Source organism: Nannospalax galili, unplaced genomic scaffold, assembly GCF_000622305.1.
Source record: "Nannospalax galili isolate Female #2095 unplaced genomic scaffold, S.galili_v1.0 scaffold57, whole genome shotgun sequence".
NCBI lineage: Eukaryota > Metazoa > Chordata > Mammalia > Rodentia > Spalacidae > Nannospalax > Nannospalax galili.
Window position 1 is genome coordinate 1,916,697 of NW_008340555.1, and position 21,184 is coordinate 1,937,880.

Consider the following 21,184-nt stretch of genomic DNA (forward strand, 5'->3'; position numbering starts at 1 on the left):
ATATATATGTATAATATACTTATATGGGATATATATACACATACATATATATTTCAGATGTGTTCATATGTAGTTCAAGAGCAAAATGATCTTGTAAACAAAATTATTGCATCATTAAAATGATATCTTGTAAGTATGATTCATAAACTTTGGTGTTCTATATACAATTGAAAGTTACAGATTTAAAGAGGTTAGCAATTACATATGTGAAAATGCCATAGAGTTGACAGAACTGACAGATTTATGAGATTCAGACTGACATGGTCAAAATCAGATATTCCTCTGCCATTGTTTCTATTTAAAGCACAGAAAATACTCGGAGTGACAGATTTTACAACACCATTCCACAGACTGGGTGCTGGGAACTGAACTCTAGTCCTCAAAATGCCCTTAACTGCTGAGACATTTCTACAGCCCTATTTTTTATTTTTATTTTTTTTGATTCTTGAAATGATTACTCCTAGGAAACTATGAGGGTTTGAATGAATGTCCTTCATAGGCTCCAGATACATAAACACTTTGTCTCCAGTGCATGGTGCTGTTTGGGGAGGGTCACAGAACCTTTGGGAGGTGTTGCCAGGTTGGTGAAGCACATCACTAGGGAAGGGCAATGAGCTCCTAAGCCTTGCAGAATTTCTAGTTTCTCTGCTTCCTGTGCCTGCTTGAAGATACAAGTACTCAGCTTTCAGCTCTGGCCTTCTCTGCCACCATGCCACTCTACCAATATGGACTCTGGAGCCACAGGACAAATAAACTCTTCCTGTCTAGAAGTTGTCTTGGCCATGGTGCCTTATCACTGCAACAGTGCAGCCTGAATACAGAAGCTGACGCACATGAGCACAGCTCGTGGTGATAATGGGAGTAGAGCTTCCTATCATCTTTTTCAATAGTTTCCCCTCAAACTGAATCCAGACCAGGCTCTTGGCATCTTCTAGATGCTCCGAGAAAAGGGCCTAGGTTTAAAGATGCAAAGATATCCCAGGGCAAATGAATGTTAGCCTGTATTGATGAGGAGGGAGGACAAACTGAACAGAAAATCGAGGGCTAAGAAACCAAAGTAGAAGGTTCAGGGAAGGCCTTGATCCTCTGGACAAGAATGCCAGATGAAAGCTATAGTTTTTTTTTATCTTCTCCTAAACGTGCATCCTCATCTGGGGAATACACATGAAGGAGGGACCAGATCTCCAGGCCAGAGACTAATTCTTTTTGTTAAACAGCTTAAGAGTTGGATTTCTAGATTTTTCTGGTAAAAAATGGGTTATATCCATTGATCAATTTCAACCCATCGAAAAAATTTATATTGGTGTTACTTCTTTAGAAGGGAGAATGTTACAGTAGTCTTTGTTAGGGCTCTGCTGATGCCCACTAAGGCAAAGATACTTTCTCCTGGTCAAAAAAATAAAACCTAAATTATTTCTCTGGCCCTACGTGGTGAACTGACATTCTGAGTCGCTGAAAACATGAGAATTAATCTAGTCAGACCTGCCAATAACCTGGCATAGAGGTCATGTCAGAAAGGTTGATTAGTCTTAAGCCATGCTAACGAGATGAGAGCAATAATGATCTTTTCAATGAGATAATATGCTTTTCCTTCCCAGAAACCCAGTCCTCTGTGGCATCCATATGGAGCCACACAGCTCTGCAGCTCTCTTAACCTTTCCTTCTTCCTTTCTGTTGTTTTCTTTTGTGTGCTGGTCAGAGCCTGTGTGTGCTGCCCCAGATACTCTGGGGTGCTTATGGTTTTTCTCTGAAGCCATTCCTTCTTCCCTTCTGCCATGTGGTACTGCTACCTTTCTTCTTCTCCGTCTTCCTCTTCCAGGCAGATGCTGAGATCTATAGCTTGACTGTTATGTCAGCTTTTGTTTTAAACTCTAATGAAAATGTCTTTAAGCTTCCTTTGAAGTATGCTGAGAATGAGAACCCTGAAAAGGAACTCTGATTTCTCTGGCAACATGTGGCACCCTGAGTGGGCCTTTCCAAAATGTCTGGTAACAAACTAGACCAGAGGGTGTCTTCCATCCTCCAATGCAGATGACTCAAGGGTTTAAGCTGAATCGGATGCTTGCCAAAGCTCAGGCCCACAGCCTTGTCAGCTGTTTTCACAGCCATGGGAATGTGGGTTATTGGATGCTAGTGGAGCAAGGAGGGCACGTGGATGTCCAGATGGCTGGAGGAGGACCCTCTTGCAGATGGCAGCTTCTTTATCCCACCCTTTCCCTAATTCTTCTGTGAGTCTAACTCTTGGAACCCCTCCCAGTCTCACAATGTGCAGGATTCTGGTGAGAACTCACATTGACATACACACAAGAGGGACATTTTATGCTCAAATCCTCACCAGTTTGTGGCTCTCTAGCTCCATCTGGCTTTGCTTCAAGGCTGAGGATAATACCTGGTTTGGGCGGGTATGCATGATCAGAAGGAGAATTCAGGAAGAAATCTGTAGCCTGACCCTTTCTGATAGGGAATAACAATAACTGTATTAGAAGTGTTCAAGAAGGTTGGGGAAGCTGACCCCTGCTATCCATGTGCAGGGTCAATAGCAGGAGACCGGTATAGACATGTGATGCTACAATGAAGTGGTTCAGCCTTCTCCACAGAAAGTCACCTCCTCTTGATCTGAACCAAAGTCCATTTATCTTACCACATTCCTATCTTACACCTAAATTGATACTACTCAATCTAGTGATGTGACACTGACTTGCAGTATACTAAATCTATAGGAAGGGCAGTCATACACATAAGTATGTTTTCCACCAAAAACAGACATCCAAACACATTTTAAGTTCAATTTTATTAATATATGGTCTCTACAATGGAGTTTGTTATAGGTTTTTGGGGGAGTAGGCAGAAAGGATGAGTTTCTAGAATGGCACATTTTAGGGCCCATATATTTATCAGAGCAACCACAGAAGCTCTCCTTGTAACATCGTCATATCCTTTTCTCCAATAGAGTAACATGACATTTGTTTTTTTCAGAATGTCTTGTCAAAGGGGCCCATTTCTGACCAGCTCTGCATTGTCTACGGGAGAATAAAAGAGCAGGGCCACACTCTGTAGTTTTGGGATTTCAGTCATTAGAAAGCATGCATGGAGCAAAGCAAAAGAAAGGGAAACAGGAAGAAGAGCAGGGACAAAGAAGGAGAAATGTAGAGTGCTGGAGAAATGCTTATTTCCCAAGCATGAAGTCACTCCAAGATATCACGACTGGCAAATTAAACAATCCTTCAGTGAGAATTTTGACAAGGAAATTTCATTAGGGACTTAAATCTCAATGGAAGCTCAAGTTGCTGCATTAGGAGATGAAAATTGTGCAAATATTGTTCCTCAGAATGATGTTGGCGGCAGGTCATTGAATTTCAGTCAATGAAATTTAGAGTGATAAATGTCCTGTTGGAAATAAGCAGTGGGGGAAGGGTTCCAGAAGAGGGAGGAAATGGCCCTACAGTAGGGGGCTCAGGCCCTAGAGTCATTTGGAAGAGAAGTGAGACTACAGTGCTAACAGGCTGCATGACTTTGAGCTAGTTATTTAGCATCGCTGAGGTCTCATTTCCACATCTATAATATGTGAGCCATTTCCAATACACTAGTCTGTGGTTGTGAAGATTTAATGAAATAATCTAGCCAAAGCCTTTTGGCACAGTTTCTGGCAAGCAGAACATCTAAATACATATTTGTAATGATTACAAACATGAGCAAAACTTCTCTGGCACTAACTTTGCCCATATCTGATCTCCATATGATATACAAAAGGCACCATTATTATCATCATTCAGATGAGAAGTCTGAGACTTGGGTGTTGAATGAACATGCCACCATCATTTAAAAGGAGAAATAAATGTTACACTAAATTCTTACCTGTGTTTATACATAAACAAGTTATTCTCTCTCATTAGTCTGTAGGGTCCTCAGAACTGAAATCTTGTTGTATTAACATAATCTTACTGATTTGATGGCTCTTGGTAGTTGCTTAGAAAAGTTTCTGAAATGAATTAGTGATCTCATAAATAAATATATGCTTGGATGAATGCATGATGTATTGTATGACTCAGGGAGATTCATCTATGGATTCTTAATGCTTGAAATCCTTGATTTTGCATTTCAAGGAATTCTAGCAATTTGAGGGTTAAACAGTGAGATGTTACTTTACAGAATTCTGAACTAAGGAAAACACAATAAATGTGTTTTTCATCAAGTTAGAGAACCTGAGTTCCATCCCTGGGACTTACCTGGTGGAAAGAAAGGGGGAAGGTAATGGAAGTCAGAAAAAGAAACTAGACACATTTGGGAATAGATTTCATAAAGGAAAGGGGAAGAATGAATCACCTAGCCCATCCTTTATGCAGGGTTTTCAATATCCAAAATATATCTCTCCAACTACAGTCCTGAATAGACTTTCAGACACCAGCTCATCAAGTAGCCACAAATACAAGATAAGATACAGAGCACTCTACTAAGCTGGAGAAGAGTACTTAACATTCAGAGAATAGGGTCTCCAAGACTGGATTGGGTGCTGGCTTTTAGCCCCTTTCACTTCCTTCAAGAAGAACTAAGATTTCAAGAATAATTACAACATAGTGGGGTGCTTTATCCTATTATTTAACCATTTGTATACTGAATTCTGTATTATGTTTCAAATTTGCTTTGTAACTTCCTTAAAATCATCTCATATATATATAGTTTGTTTTTTAAAGAGAAAACTTTTGGGTTTTGGTTTCTTTTATTGTTGTTTTTTTTGGTTTTTGAGACAGAATCGCAACAGGTGGAACTTTCTATAGAGACCAGGTTGGTCTCATCACAGAGATCCCCTGCCTCTGCCTCCTGATTGCTGGGATTAAAGGGATGAGACCACCTTGTCTGTCTCATAAAAGGCATTCAAATTAAAGGAAAACACCTCTTAATCTATTTTAAATAAATTTGCATTTAACCAAGGAAATGCAGCTAGAAATTTATAGGAAAAGTGAAAATACACATTTGAAAAAAATGTTGAAGATGACCAGACATATTCTTTATGTTTGAAAACCCACAAGGACCAGCAGGGCTATGTCTATCTATAGTCAATGCAAAATACTTTTCTAATGTCCTTGTGATGCATGTTCAAAATGCACAAAACCATAACATTGCCTTTACAATTTGGAAATGTCTATCATTATCCTCATTGAACTAAATTGCTAATTCAATAACAATCTCCTTTCTTTAGCAGTGATTCAATTGTAGCAGCAATTGAAAGAGCAAAAAACTCTGATAGCTAAAGTAAAAATTTTACTCTTAACTAGAACTGAGCATTTTCATATAAGAAGTTACTTTTGAATCCATCTTCAAACTGGAGCTAGTAATATGTTTGGTGGTAAATCATCTTTCATAAAGAAAAATTAACAAATTCCCTAGTATTATAATACCTGATATTCAAATAGCATGGGTCAGCATGAGGAGGGGAGTTTGTTTGAAAATGTGTCCTGCAGTTTTATATGCATATTTTCTTATTTCAGTAAAGTAAATGTTAACATGTTTATCACTAACACAAATGACCAAAGTATCAGAAGCATTATGAAAATGTAGTTGTTCAAGGATGCTGTATGGTTAATAATAACCCATGTCTCTATGTCCTTATTTCTGTAACAGGATATGGTATTGGGGAACGAACCTGCGAAATAAGCAACAGGGTTTGTCTGGGGTTGGCTCCCACCTGAGCTTCAGGGTGGCATTAAACCTGAAGGCCCTGTGTCACACGAGAGAGGATTAGGACTAAGTAAATTCTGATCATGCTTTGAACACTGATGCCTGTAACCACTTTCCGTCCCTGGCATAGAGACAGCAGTTTGAAACACAAACTTAAGCAGAATTAATGACCTTCCTTCAGAGGCAGGGTCACTTTCACATCACTTTACAGAAAAGAAAAAGGCTTGACCTACTTGGATCTGATAAGATGGAGTCTGTTTTCGGCAGAAACTGATCACAACGTACTCCTTGGTAGCCTTCTTTGCACCTGGGGAAAGGGGACAAATGACATATATATGCATGTGGTTGTCAAAGGGACAAGGTTTCAACAAATAAAATAGCGACCAACTCACATGTAAGTGAGAACAGTATATTCAGGCTTTGGTATTATTTGATTCAACCTGTTTCCAATATCCTCAGACAGAGCCTATTATTTATTTCTGTGCAAAACAAACATTAAAGAAGCAAAACAAAACTACTCAGAACAATTTAGCTTTTCTTTTACAGCTGTACATGCAGTGCCCCAGGAACAACCAGCATCTCCAGTCACCCCTCTCAAAGACTGGACAACTGTTACCGTCCTATCATAATTCTGGCAGCAGCAGATGTGAGTTTCTTTGTATGAAATACTGGTCTCCAAAATGCATTCATAAACATCCTACTGCAGGCGCCATTTTCTAATATAACACATCAGTTACAGATTGTGGCTTACTGCTTCACTTCCTTGTGTTTTATTGCTTCACTCCTTTGCTGATTTTACCGTTTTGAATTTACTCCTTAGCTATTTCCCCCATCACTGTCACCTAATCTCTTTACCAGAAATATCAGCATTTCACCTGGCAGAGTCTGAGAAGCACTTTTCTAAGTCTCCCTGACTTGTTTATAGTCAGCAAACATGTGCAAAGTGCCCCGCGATGTACAAGGCAAAGACCCTGAAGGGAGTGAAGTGTGTGGAGCTCGTCGAATGCCCTGGAAGCAGCGACGATGGGTCACGTCCCTAAGGCCCTGCCAATCCCATCCGTGCACTCAATTAAGACTGCTCCCGTAGCTCAGACAACGGCAGCACATCTCCTGGCAGTTTAAGGAAAAAATGCAGCCAGGGCCTCAAACACCACCTTGGAAGAGTCTTTGAGTGGGAAGGTGATGTTTCCAGGTCTGCATGAGGCTTAATCTGTCATGCTTGAACTAAGCAGAAAAGCATCTATTGTCACCTGTGAGATGAATATGCCCTGTTTACAGAGGAGGGTGGGAATAGTTCTGCTAACATCAAAATCAGATTCGAGAAACAATCCTGTTTGTTGGAAATCTGTGAAACTGACAAAAAGCATTCAAAGAGACTGTTGCATTCCAGAGGAGGACTGTGGATTCTTCCCTTGGAAATTTTTTTCCTTTGTTTTCTGCGTGTAATAAAGTATTAGATGAGGTTTATTGCAACTGGAAGAGTAGCACTGAACGGTACCTAGACCATTTCTCTGCCTTCCATTTCCAGCCAAATTGGAACACAGGTAAATCGGACAGGCTCTCTTCAGTGCCTTTTAAACCCTAGCACTGTCAAGTGCAGCTGGCAATTTTCCTCCTAGACTGAGAACAAGGATCTCTGAGATATAGAAATATAGACATCCCAGAAATCTCAGAATCCTGAAAAAATATTTACTCCAACCAACACATTCGCATCTGTAAAATACATCCTTATTGTGCTTGGAATAAAGCAGGCACATCATTGGTTTTTTTTAACAGTAAAAATTCAGACTGAAGCAAATAAAATTCTGTTTTCTGAAAGCTGCCCTGAATCTGCTGTCTCCCCTTATTTAGAATTATCGGTGCCCCAATACTTTAATTTTTCATTTTCCCTAGATTCTGAATTATGTCCTGGGTATGTGTTATCACATGCATGCACTTTCTGAGATATTATTTCCATCACATATTGAAGATTTTAAGTTTCATTTATTGTCTATATGCTAGATTATATGAAACTGGCATCGTGGAGGGATGGCAGCTTCAAGGCAGAGTGCTTTTTATTTTATTTTGCTTTTTAAAACTTCATTGTTACTGAAAATGCATTATTCTGTTTGAGGGTGGACAAGAAAATAAGGAAAAAGGTTTGAAATTTTCCTAGTCTTAAATGGATTTGCCATGAAGCTGAGCCCACATGGGAGCTTTCAGGTGGGGTGTTATGAGAAATGCAGGGTGAGAATTTTCTTGCTGCTTCACACCTGTGGGATGTAGGCAATAGAACCTGGTGATGTTGCAGCAGCTTAGCTCAGGCTAGGAAGTCCACCGGGAGCCCTGCAGCCACATACTTCGCCACAGCAAGCCCTGCTCCATTGTGAAGGAGGTTCAAATCACTGCTAATCGGTGCCAGGTTTGAAAAATAACTTTAAAATTCTGATTGAAAAATCACAGAAGTTGCCACCTTGATAAGCTGAGCCTTATCTGAAGGTGGAGGAGTGTTACTAGCAAGCACTGTCAAAGCGAGGGTGGATTTATGGAGGTGTTAAAGATGAAATTCAAAGGGGAAAGAGTCTTCAAATGCACTCCTACTGTGTAGATTGAGTTCGGCAGATCTTCTCTCAGGGTGGGATAAACATGCCTTCTGAGAAATACTGTGTTGCTTGTTTCTGTTACATTGATTCTGGAGGGTAGCAAAAGTGTTCCTGCTCCTTTTATTGTTTTCTTTTTGAAAGATGCCAAGTAGAAAGAACGAGATAAATTTATATACTAGAATGGTTGGTTTCTTCATCTTAAAACATGACATGATGAATGAGATTACAAAGTCTATCCGGTCTACCAGCTGCACCATCCTGAATACACTTGAGCTCACCTGATCTTGGAAACTAAAAAGGGTGGGGCTTGGTTAGTACTTGGAAGGGAAACCACCTGGGAATACCCTGTACTTACTGGCTTTAAAAGGGCCAGAAGATGGCTCATCTGGTAAAGGTGCCTGCCACCAAGCCTGATGACCTGATTTTGATCCCCACATGCTGAAAGGTGAGACCTGACTCCTACAAACTGCTCTGACCTCTTCTTGTACACCCTCAAATTAAAAGTGTAAAAACTTTAAAACAAAAAGTGCCTGGTAAACTTTGATGATAAATATATTATTTTAAAGGACACACATTTTGCCTTTCCTGGGTTTGTGTTCTTTTTTTTTTTTTTTTTTTTTGGACTCTGTTTGCTTTGAAAGCTCCGCTCAGTCTACCTGTCCCTGCCATCTTTATAGTTGTCATTTAGAGCTTTGCATGACAGCCACCATATTCAAAGTCACAACATTCCCAAGTATTTTACAGGCAACTTTTGATTCTACAATGGCATGATCTAATACAGGGACAGGACAGGAAGCAGAGGGCTGTGTGAATAAAACCAGAAAACAAGATACAGACGTATTATCAACTGTGAAATAACTACAAAGCAAACCCAGTTTTCAAAAGCTTAGACATTTTAATTTGGACAAAACTAGACTGCCATACCCTGTATTTACAATGAAGTGGAGGAGTTGCCTTTCTGGAAACAAGCCAGTTCTTGAACATGCAGTTTGTTTTAGTTTCAAATTCAGAGGCCACAGGGAGGAGCAGCATTGGGAAGTAATACTGAAGCAGAATAGGGCAGGTGAGATGACACAGTGGTAACAACAGGAGGGTTTCCCAGAAATAAGAGACTGGATGCTGGCTAAAGCAGACTCGTGTGAGGAGAGGACTGGATACTGTGTAAGCCCAGTTGTACTGTCAGCAAGGTCCCACCCACGATGAGCCTCTGGGCCCAATCCTGTAGGACACAGTAGTGTGGTTTCAAATGTAGACATGCCTTTTTCTCTTCTAAACACTCTGGAAGATTTACCCTCTCTGCCTTCCCACTTGTCCAGTTGCATCTGAAATAATAGGCATCACCTTTGTAACATTTTTTTCTCCTCTATATTGCCTGCCCCTGGGGAAATGTCCAATAACTGTTTTTAGTAAAAACATTTATATGACAATCTGTGACCAAAAGAAGAGCCATGAATACCAATCAAGATGAGGCAGTACAAAATGTATCCTCTCTGGCTGGAATTCAGTAGTTGTTTTGTCTGGTGTGATGAAACAGAAGTGGTCAATATATCACCACAACTGCATATAAAGGGTGCCCAAAGGAGATAACTTTAGTCTTCTTGGCACTCTTCCACTGTCCCACGAACTCCCTGCCTGGAAAGTGAACAGTGAATGAATTCAGCGGTGGATATAGAGACTCATGGCTATTCAAGGTACTCAGAAAAAATAAAACTTGTATACTATTCAAGGTACCAGGATAAATGAAAGTTGTGTGCTAAGCCACAAGCGGGATGTCCGTATCCCTCCTCTTAGGCTCAGGAAATGTCCTAGAAGAGGAAATGGGAAGAACATAGGAATGTACGGTAGGGTGAAGGGCTGTGAAATGCCATCTTCAGGGCATGGCACAGCCAATGTAACATGATCTCACAGCACTTGTGTCTTCCTGCACTAGACTTGTACAAGACTGGGGCTGTCAACAGCCGGCCATGGATGAGGCAGGGGCTCCCTGGGCCCTATCCCTCCCTGATGAAGTATTGGATACAGATTGATTCTGGGGAGAGGGACATTTATTGTCCTCCGTTTTTGTATCCAAAGGTGAACCCACCAAACTCCAGTGAATAGTTCCAAACCTATGGTCACTCAGCTGGACAGGATTATAATCAGTGGTTCATAACACAAACTAAACATGAACACAGGAAAAGGGTCTGTAGGGAGGAAGGAGGTAGACAGCAGCAGTGTGTAGAGGATAAGACTAGGTGGGTATGTGAGGACGCAGAATGCATTATATACATTTATAAAAGTGTCAAAGAACAAACTTAATAGAATGGTATGATCAAGGTTTCATGTTCCCACTGGAACCATCATCTTTGGCTAGCTTGAAGCAACAGTTGCAGTCAACAGCCCATGGCTTACTTCAGACCGTTTTCATCTCTTCTCATACAATCCTCATATACAAGCTTATTTGTTTGAGCATATTTCCCATCTAACTTAGAGCTAGCTATTCTAGGGTCTATGGATAAAAGTTGAAGCACTCTCACGTGTCACCGTAACCATTCTATGCTTCCAGATTATTTTCTAATTTCAATCTCCTATAGAAAAACAAAATAAAGAACAGAAATAAAACAAAACCTGTCACACCAGTGAGCTGCCCTGCTCTCTTCCTCATCCCTTTTCATGCTCAGTGGAAGGGCTTCTTGTTGCTCCCCTGACACCTCTTCCCACCGTCTTCATCTTCTCGGGGAACGGATTACATACATAAATGGTTCAGCAAACACACAGTCTTTAATAACCCATTTTCCTCATTTATATCATCATGAATAATGTGATGGGATTTCTAGTCTGACTTTTTCATTTAGTTTTTGTATGAGTACACTTTGTGTGAATTATGATATTAGTGACTTTATTTCCTAATTTTAAACCATACATTATAAAATCTGCATGATACCACCCCAGAAATAATGCTTGGTATTTTGGATAGTTTCATATATAGGGACCTTATACCTGCCTCCACCAGGATGGATTTTATACAATGTAAAATAAAAACAATACATGAACAATATAAATATACTTAAATGGTTGTTTCAATTCTTGTGCAATACATGATATCTGTAAAAATTCTATAGGATGTGTACATGCTTTCCTTTTGGAAAATGATTGATTTTAACCAAACAAAAACCCATAAAATTTGATTACATTAAATGAATGGTTGCAGATACATTAGTTTTTAAACATACAAACTTTTATTCTATTAAAAAAATGCTGTCATTCTTTTTTGATGTTATAAGGAAGTAGATACTTGAACATAATGAATTACCCTCTCATTTTTAAGACTGTATTGAATGTTGATTTGACAGAGGGCAGCCACTCCCACTACTCTGCCCTGTCTTCTGTCAGTGGCCCTCAGTGCAAGTCTTTGGTTAGGGAAAATGGAGAGACCATGATATAACTACACTTAGCATTTTGGAAGCTGAGTGGTTTACAGCACAGGCTGGTTTTGAATCCTGGGTCTAAGGCTTGCTGGCTGCTTAGCCTTTCTGAATCCTTCATCTGTGAAGTGATGATAACAGTAGCTAACATCTAGAATCATAATTAGTAATAAAGGATATGATAAACATGGATCATGGTAAGTGTGCTGGATAGCTTCAGTTGTCAAGGAGACACACTTGTGTAGAGGGAATCTCCAGTGCATTGACCTGTGGCCATGTCTGTGGGGCGTTTTCTTGATTTTTTGAGTGATGTGGGAGGGACCAGGCCCCTGTGAGTGCTGCTACCTCTAGTCAGGTGGTCTTGTGTTGTATAAGAAAGCAGGCTGAGTATAAGCCAGAGGAGCAAGCCAATAAGCAGCCTCCTCCATGGTCTGTGCTCCAGGTTCCTGCCCTGAGTTCCTGGCTTGGCTTCCCTTGATGAGGGACTGTGCTGTAAGCCAAATGAACCCTTTCCTCTGCAAGTTGGTTTTGTTCAGTGTTTTTCTCATAGCAAAATTGAAAGCAAATTAAACAGTAAGCATTCAATAAGGTCTAGTTTTCACTATTCCTTGAATTATTATCCCAGCATTTCAAGTGATGGAGCTGGTACTGAGAAAAGTTAACTCTGCAACTCCAAGATCCCGCAATAGAAGTTTGCTCTCTATGCAGACTCAGGGTAAAGCTTTGTCTAACCTTGAACACTCTGATACTCTCCATGAAAATTCACTACATAAATAGATTGACATTCACTTTACAATTTCCACAAGACTAATAATTTGAAAATATCATCTAAGTATCATGAATGGAAACTCTGATTTACTTAAAAATGAAAGTCTTAGTTTATAAATTATTATCCCATATCAAAATATTCTTTGGTAACCTATGTCGCAGATACTAACAGATTTAAAAAGAAATGTCCTGAATTTTCTAGTGCTTTTAAAATCACTCATCACCTATGACTAGGAGAAATCTCCAAGAGAACTATTACCAAAGAATAACAAAATTTTGCCTTTTTATTTATAAATACAAATTATTTATGATGTAAAACATTTTAAAATGTACATTGTCTACAGTCTAATCAAATAACATAGGTTTTCCCTATGCACCATTTATTTTTGATAAGAATATTTTAGATATGTTCTCAGAAAAACTTTAGAACATAATATTTTTGTGTATAGTCACCACATGATACAGTGTCTCTTGAACTTCTTATTCTTTGATGCCATTGTTGGGACTGTACATTAGTATACCCAATATGGAAAACAATATGGAACTGCCTCAAAAAGTGGAAAATATGCTTATTGTATATATGATCTAGCTGCCATACAATTTGCTTTGGATATACAATCAAAAATGATATATGTCAATGGGGGTGTCTGCATTTCTATGTGGAGTGTTATCCATAACAGCCATGGTATGGAATCCACCTAAGTACCTTTTAATACCCAAGGATAACTGAGTAAAGAAAACATCCCATGTATCCACAATGGAATACTTTCAACCACAATAAAAGACTTTGACTCTGTCTAGGACATCACAGTTGAACTTGAACTACACTGTATTATGTGGAACCAACTGAATACAGAGGATAAATTCTAGAGAATACACTCATCTGTGGAATCTAAAACACTGAATGAAGAAACTGTAGAATTGTAGGTTGCCACAGTTGGGGATGGGCACTAGTGAGATGACGATCAAATGCTAGTGGAACTTCAACTTCTTGATGGTAGACTAGCTTGGATTAAAAAACAAAAAAGCCCAAACCAATTAACAAAACAAACAAAAATGAAGGACAGAGTCATAGCTATGTAAAGTGAATTGTCTATATCAAGAAGTCAGAAAGTGGAGGAATCACGATTCCAAAACGAAGACTCAATAAAAATGTGCTGGGTGGACCAGAAATCTTTCTGTCTGAAGATCTGCAGCTTAGAGCCATTGGCTCGAATGCTTTAATGGTGTTAGAACAAATTCATGTCCCCAGCCACTCATCAAATGCAACTAAGATCTAGGTTTGACAATAGAGAATATATTGTGAGACTGATTAAAGTGTAAGCTTCCTTTGGCTGAACTGAGAATTTAATTAAATGGTCTTATTTAAAAAGGAGCACTAATTAAGACAGAAAAAAATCTTTAAGTTAAGCACTTGACATTAACATTACCTACAAATTAGCTGTAGATACAGCCTTTCCACAACCCTTTCCACTCTGAAGAGAAGAATTTGGAATTGTATTTGTGTAAATTTTAGGATAGCGTCTGCCTTATAGGATGTGGAACTTCCCCTACATGTTATCAATATCTTTGAAAAACACCACAAATTCCATGGCTGATGAAATGGATACTTGTAACATCTCTCTGATGAATCTTACTGAAGGGGCTATATTTGAAATCTTAAGAAAACATGGAATTTGTTTTATAATTTATCTCTTTAGCAATTTTGGATATAAAAACCAATGGAGCTAGCATATAATTAACATTTATAAGTAAATTACACAGAATGCTGATTGTCAGATTATTATAGACATATTCTCTCACACAGACTCTTCTAACTCTAACTTTTATGTTGTAAGTTTCTTCATTATTTTTTACTTTCAGCCTTTCCATTTAAATTTTAATACAGCCTAACAACTTTACATATTCTCTTCCCTACTTGGCCATTTTTGTCATAATAAAGCAAGCTGTGTCTGTGGTTAAATAAATGAAATAAAACAAACAAAAACTGATGGAAGTCAGTTCTTTGACTTCAAACTGCAATGATTTACTGTGTGAGGTGGAATTTATCTGCTCAGGTCCAGAAGGGAGGCTGCATTCCATCACTGAGCCAGGAAGAAAAGGAGAAGAATGATTTAGTGTGATACATGGAACAGACACAGTAGCAAATGTGAGTTTGCTCAGCCTGCAGTTCTTCTCACTCAGGAGTGGAGCACCAAGGCAGGGTTTCCAGCAGCTCCCTGGGCACATACAACATCAGCCAATGGTAGTACCAGCCAGTGACCCATATCCTGTCACTTTATGCGATTTTGGCACATTCTGTCTGGGAGACTCACTTCTAAGGAAACCCTACATCAGTCTCAGTTAACATTCTGATTTTTATATTGAAGCCTGGCCCCTATTTTCTCTTGACTGTCCCTTCACTTTCATTACTGCAGTCACAAAATAAAAGTTGTAACATGTAATGAAGGTACCGGACCATTTAGGGTGCAATAGAGTATTATTCAGCACAATTACATGGGCTGACTGATTCATCCTTTCCATTTTACCTTTGATTTTTTACTATATCTTAACCAAAAATAAACCAATTTTGATGTAAAAAAATAAAAGAGTAATAGGGTGGCCCCTTAGAAGTCTTTGTAAAGTAAATATCACAGAAAACACCAGGAAATAAGAATCACCCCTATAAAGAACAGTGGAATCATGGGTAATAATGTCAGGTGGAGAAGAAATGGGATTGTGCTCCATGTTAATTTGAGACAATGCCCTGGTACTAATTTCTTAGTGTACACAAGATCCATTGTGACAAACATGAGATTTGTTTCCATGGGAGATAGTTTGTTTAGGAAAAAAAGGGGGGGGTAGACATGACCCTTGCATACGGGATGAACTTCAACTCTTCCTTGAGAAGAAGAGAGAGGCCTATGGATGATCTCTTTGAGATATCAGGTGCTCAGTAACTATGGATTTAGGGTACATATCCCCCCCATGACTCCTTATAAATTCATTCAATAACACACCATTGTGGTACATTATGTTCTGGCTGCAGTGTCAGAGGAGGGTTTGGCTCTTTTCATCTCCTTCTTCGTTAATTCAGGGTTCTCAGATTTTCTTTATGTTTCTCAGTAACAACAGACCAGAATTCATTGTCACATGTACCCCTAACATTCTTCTTTCTAATTTAGGATGTTACAAAGATTGGGAAACTAGAAAGTTATAGTCTTCCCCTGATGCTTAAAATCAAACCACTTTCTCAGAATTATAAAATGAGTTGATTCAGACTAGAAAAGTAATGATTTTGCTATCAGTCCCAATTTCAGTGATTAAAAAGAAAAAAGAAAAAAAAAAGCAAGCTACTATAAGACATCCTAAAGTTAATGTATTACTCCTCAGTTTCTGTAATAAAATACCAAAGACTGGGTAGCTTAAAAAAAACCAAAAACAACAGGTATTTATTTTTTTCACATTTCTGTACACCAGAAGTTGACAATCAAGATACTAGCTACCATGGTGTGGTTTGGTGAGGTGTCTCTGTGTGGATTACAGAAAATCCCCTTGTGTCTACAATAAAGAGCTCTCTCTCCCACTTCCTCTGAATCTGTATTCCCACTTGACACAGTTCCTACTTTTAAGACTTCCTTTAACCCTAATTGTCTTTTAAAGCCCCTGACTTCAGATACAATTTCACTGAGGATGAGGGCATCAATACACAAGATTAAGAGAGAGAGGGCTGGAGAGAGGGCTCCACAGTTAAGAGCAATAGCTGCTCTTGCAGAGGACCCAGGGTTGATTCCCAGCACCCACATGGTGGCTAACACCTGACTGTACCCCCAGTTCTAGGGGAGTTCGATGCCTTCTTCTGACTTCTGCAGGCACTGCATGGCATGGATGCTCTTACATACATGCAGGCAGTACACTCATACATAAAATGAAAATGATAAAATATTTGAACAAAAAGATTAAGGGGGAAGACAATCCTATCCATTAGTGATACAAAAATAGGAAGCTGGCATCTATAGTCTAGCCAAGGCACAACATGGTGCTTCTTCTGCCCAGCCTGGCATTATAAAATCAAGGATGCCAGGTAAATTTGGATGTCAGATGAACAACAGTATTTTTATGTGTATCAGTCATTAAATACTTAGGATATTCAATAAAATGCATTAATTGTTTACATTAAATCAAGTATTATTTGTGTACTGTGGTTTATTTGCTAAATCAGGCAGTCTTACTATGTGGGAACTAAAGAATCTGTATAGTTCAGTGAGAACTCTAGTTAAGGTATAGTATAGTTACTGTAACTATCACCATTCTGATACATTTTACAAGGACTTTTTATAAGGATAAGGGACTCGGGCACTGTACACTTGTATAAAACACACAAGGCCTATAATGAGCTCACACACTCCGGAAAGCTAGAATATATATTCCAATACATGCCTCTGACCAGCTAGAACAATGATAGGCTGCCTCAAGAGGTGGGATGACCAAATGAGGCAATGCTGGTTGTAAACATTGAGTTCAGGTGTCTGCCTCAATGAGATCGCCAGCTTGTACTTTGCATAGTATCTTAAAAAAACATAAGAACTTGCTGACCAGCAGCGCGAGTGGGATAGAAAGTAAAAGGGGGGCCCTTCCTGCTCTTTCTGTGTACTTTTAAAACTTAAGTGCTCCAGAATTTGAAAGGCACTGAGTGCCAGGGTGCAACACAGGGCAATTGTTGCTTAAAATCAAAGATCAGGGGCAGGAGATATGGCTCAGCAGTTAAGAGCACTGACTGCTCTTGCAGAGGACCTGGGTTTGGTTCCCAACGCCCACATGGTGGCTAACAACAGTCTGTAGCTCCAGCTCCAGTGTATCCGGCACCCTCTTCTCATCTCCTTGGGCAATATCCTCATACACTTGCAGGCAATACACTCAAAAACATAAAATAAAAATGATAAATAAAATACTTAAAGTAAATAAAATATCAGATAGAAGAACAGATCCATGTGGAAGGCTGTGGTGTGTTTCCTGAAAACAGTCATAGGGCTGAGACAGTAGGAGAATGTTATTCACAGGAGATCAGAGAGGTCATTCTTGTTCTCTTCCTGGGTTGAATGGGTGGTTCCCTAAAGCCAAACAGTACCTGCCTTGGTAAGAAAGACTATGAAGAAAGTAAATCTGAGAGCTAATTCCTATTTTAAATGCATCCCTGAGATTGGCATTATACAGGAGAGGGCCCGCTCATTAACAAACAGACTGATAAACTGCTCACAGCAGGCTTCAGAACAAACTGGTAATGATTATTGTCTCTCTAAGAAAGAGGGCAAAGTGGCCACACAGTGTCATCCACAGATCCGTTGGCAAACATCACAGAGAAAGCTGCAAGAAGTCTCAAAGGTTTCTGATTTAATTAACTGAAGGAGAAGAAGAAAAGACTTTTCCAGTTCACATGCCTGGATCATAGAAAGTTCTACATGAAACATGATTGCTTTTTAAAGCCATTTTAGAAGCCACTAGAGTGGTTGAACTCACATTCAACAGTATAATTTCCCCTGTTTCTCCCAGGGTACTGTTCAATCCACTGACAAGGTGCAACATTTCTGCTGGTTGGAGGAAGTGGGTAGCTTTGATCAGAATTCACAATATGTGAATGTATCTCCCTTGTGTGATAAATGATTTACTGCTGTGGATAAATGGATATAATCTTTCATTATGCATGACATTCATCAGGAAGAAAGAAGCTTTGGCCTGAATGGAAAGTGATTTCACATTAAAAAGGTTCATGTAATGCAGACTGAGTTGAAAGTGGGATTTGGCCTTTAAAAAAGCTTATAAGGCACAGGCTTGTAGTTTTAAATGGATGCTTAGTCAAACATAATCGTTACTCTAAGTTTGAAAACCTGTTAGGAAGAAGTCAGGGAAGTGTGACTAGACCAATCTGAGTTCTCTTCAAAAGCCTCATTTCTTAACCGTACTGTCCTCCTCCCTAAAGAGTGTCATTAAGAGCAGCTTTGGAAACTGAGATAATGATGATTTCCTAGGTCAAGAAAAGACAAGAGACAGGGAGCAGGGAGCCTGGCTTGCTGAAAACATTCATGCTCCATATCTAACATTGGCAAATGAGGAAATAGAAGCTTACGTGTTGTTTAAAGATACGAAATAAGTAAAAAGGAAAACCTCCAATGAAAAGAGTATAATAAGCTTGCCTGTGGTTGGGGGAAATGATGCAGGAAGGAGTTAGGGGTGGAGGAATACAGGATGGCCCATGGCTGGTGGCTTTTCATTATGAGCACTTGGATTTTTGTGCATGTCATTCTTTAATCTGTGTGTGTGTGTGTGTGTGTGTGTGTGTGTGTGCATGCAAGTACTGTGTGCCATCACATGCATGTGGAGGTTAGAGGACACCTAGGTGTTAGTCTGCACCCTCTGCCTTCTTTGAGACAGGTTACCAGGAGTTCACTATTGTGTGTATGAGGTGAGTTGACCCCTGGGCTCCTGGGGACCCTCCTGTCTCTGCCTCCCACCTCCCAGTGGAGTGCTGAAATTACAGATGCTTGTTCCACTCTGCCTTTCTTTTCTGTAGATTCTGGGGATCTGAACTCAGGTCCTGAGGCATGTTGGACTTGTACTTCACCCCGCCCCTGAGCCATCTCAATAGCCTGCATATGTGTATTTCTAATTTTAAATCTGCTTCCTGATATGGGGCTGGAGGGATGGCACATCAGTTAAGAACACCGGCTGCTCTTGCAGAGGACATGTGACCCCTTTCCAACACCCACATGGTGACTAATAACTATCAGTAACTCATGTTCCAGGGGATCTGACACTGTCTTCTGGCCTCTGCAGACATCAGAGGACAGGCAAGGGTACATTTATATACATGCAGGCAAATCAGTCATACACCAAAATAAAAAATAAAAATCTATTAAAAAATTTAAATATGCTCCCTCGTAATGCCATGTATGATGTAGCAAATCATTTAGTTTTGAAATGTGACTTATGATTTCTGTTGACTCTATCAAATAGTGATCTCTTAATCTGACCTTCTTCTATAACTGGAATCCCCTCATACTATATCACACAGACACAGAGAAACACACACACACACACACACACACACACACACACACACACAAAACCTGCTGTAATCTGCAGACCCCACTGGAGCATGTCCCTTCGTGATCCTTTTCCTCCCACCCAAATTAAACCAGATGCACATACAGATTTTGCCTGTACTGGGCATATGGACATGGCCTTGTCAAAGCATCTGCTCCAGTGGCTGCATTTTGTGGAGGAGGAAGTTATGAAACAGGAATCGGGCACATCAAAAGGTCTAAGGGCCAGAACTAGGACCAGGACCCACAGGTTCTTTTTCTAAATCCAAGACTCCCTCTGCTGTTTTACATTTCCTCCTAAAATGCAAAGTCATTCTGAAATTCATATGCCCTGCCTGATCCAGGACTTTTCCAATTCATTCCAATGGAAACATAAGTTATTTCAGAGAGTGGCCAGTACAGTTCAGTTTACTGGAGTCCCCCTTCCCTCCCTGTCCCCTGACCCTTGAACCAAAGCAAAGTGAGGATATCAAAGCTACTAGTTTGAATCAGTTGGGATAGTGAAAATGTTATTCTAAATCTGAACACTTTTGTGAACTGAGCAATTCACACAAAAATGTGGGCAAGTCTGACAAAGAGCAGTGACATAGATAGGCTCATTCAAGTTTAACTAAAACAGAGCAAATGTAACCTAGCACAGGTAAGTTGACAAAGTGTAGTCAGTATCATAGATAATAGGTTCCAAGCGGAGTTTAGAGGAAGAGTCCTTAACTGGGGAGTTTGGCAAGTTGAAACCCTCAGAACACAAGCGTTAAGTTAAAATCAATAACTGCCTTGTGATTATTTTTCTGCTACCATTAAAGATGGGAAGGCCATTTAATCAAGCGCTGTGCGATATGCATGAAATTCCCCTATGTGTTTAATCTTAGAATAAGTTTACCAGAAAGTGCTTTCAAAAAGCACATCTCCAATCTTATAGCACAACAGGAAAAGAAATAATCAGCTTTTCTGCAGGCCTATGTCATGCCAGATGCACATGCTGAGTGCTTTTTAAAAGTAAGAAAGAGCAGCCCTCAGGGCAGCTGCTGAGGCAAAGGAGATGGTACCACCACTGTTCTATGTTGGAGGGCAGTGAAGCTGAGAGAGATGAATGCCTGAGTCTCAGAGCACCTGGAAGGCATGTAGTCAATCTTGCTTTGAAACCAAAGTTAAAACAGTACCTGAAGCTGTTTATCTCTTGTTGCTCTTGACCACCCATAAATCTGATGTGTATTTTAAAGTTGTATGCTTTGTTAAGTATTTTTAGTAAGATATGACCTCTAGTTTTATATTTATTGTACATATTACAAAAAAATAAGACTATAAGTTTAATGACATGTTCATTGTCATTTAATGACATAATTCAATCAATTGGACAATGCTAAAAAGGTGGTGTAAGTCTTTGGGCTTACTATGTTGCAGTATTCCAATCTCTTAATTTATGCTCAATTAAAGTTAAATATATCGAGGAACCTGGAGTGGGATACTTGAAAACAGAAAACTTTTGAAATATTTAACAAATATTATTTTAAAGGATGGATGAGAACCTCAACAGAGAATGATGCATTAACATAGGGACTAAAAACATCATGGGATTGCTCCTAGCTCTGAGTTATAAGTTAACAGAGGGAGAAGCCTAAGAAAGGGAGAGAGGGGAGATGGGAGAGGGGGAGGGGGGAGGAGGAGGGAAGAGGGG

At 39.6% G+C, this 21,184-nt stretch overlaps 1 protein-coding gene across 1 annotated transcript in view; it reads right to left on the reverse strand.

Annotated features, from left to right (window-relative positions):
* Nrg3 (neuregulin 3) overlaps positions 1-21,184 on the reverse strand; it is a 667,715-nt gene that overhangs the window by 276,175 nt on the left and 370,356 nt on the right. Inside the window, exon 2 of the mRNA XM_008835598.1 lies at positions 5,910-5,983. The gene's annotated coding sequence lies outside the window, so the exon portion shown is untranslated. The remainder of the gene's footprint in view (positions 1-5,909; positions 5,984-21,184) is intronic.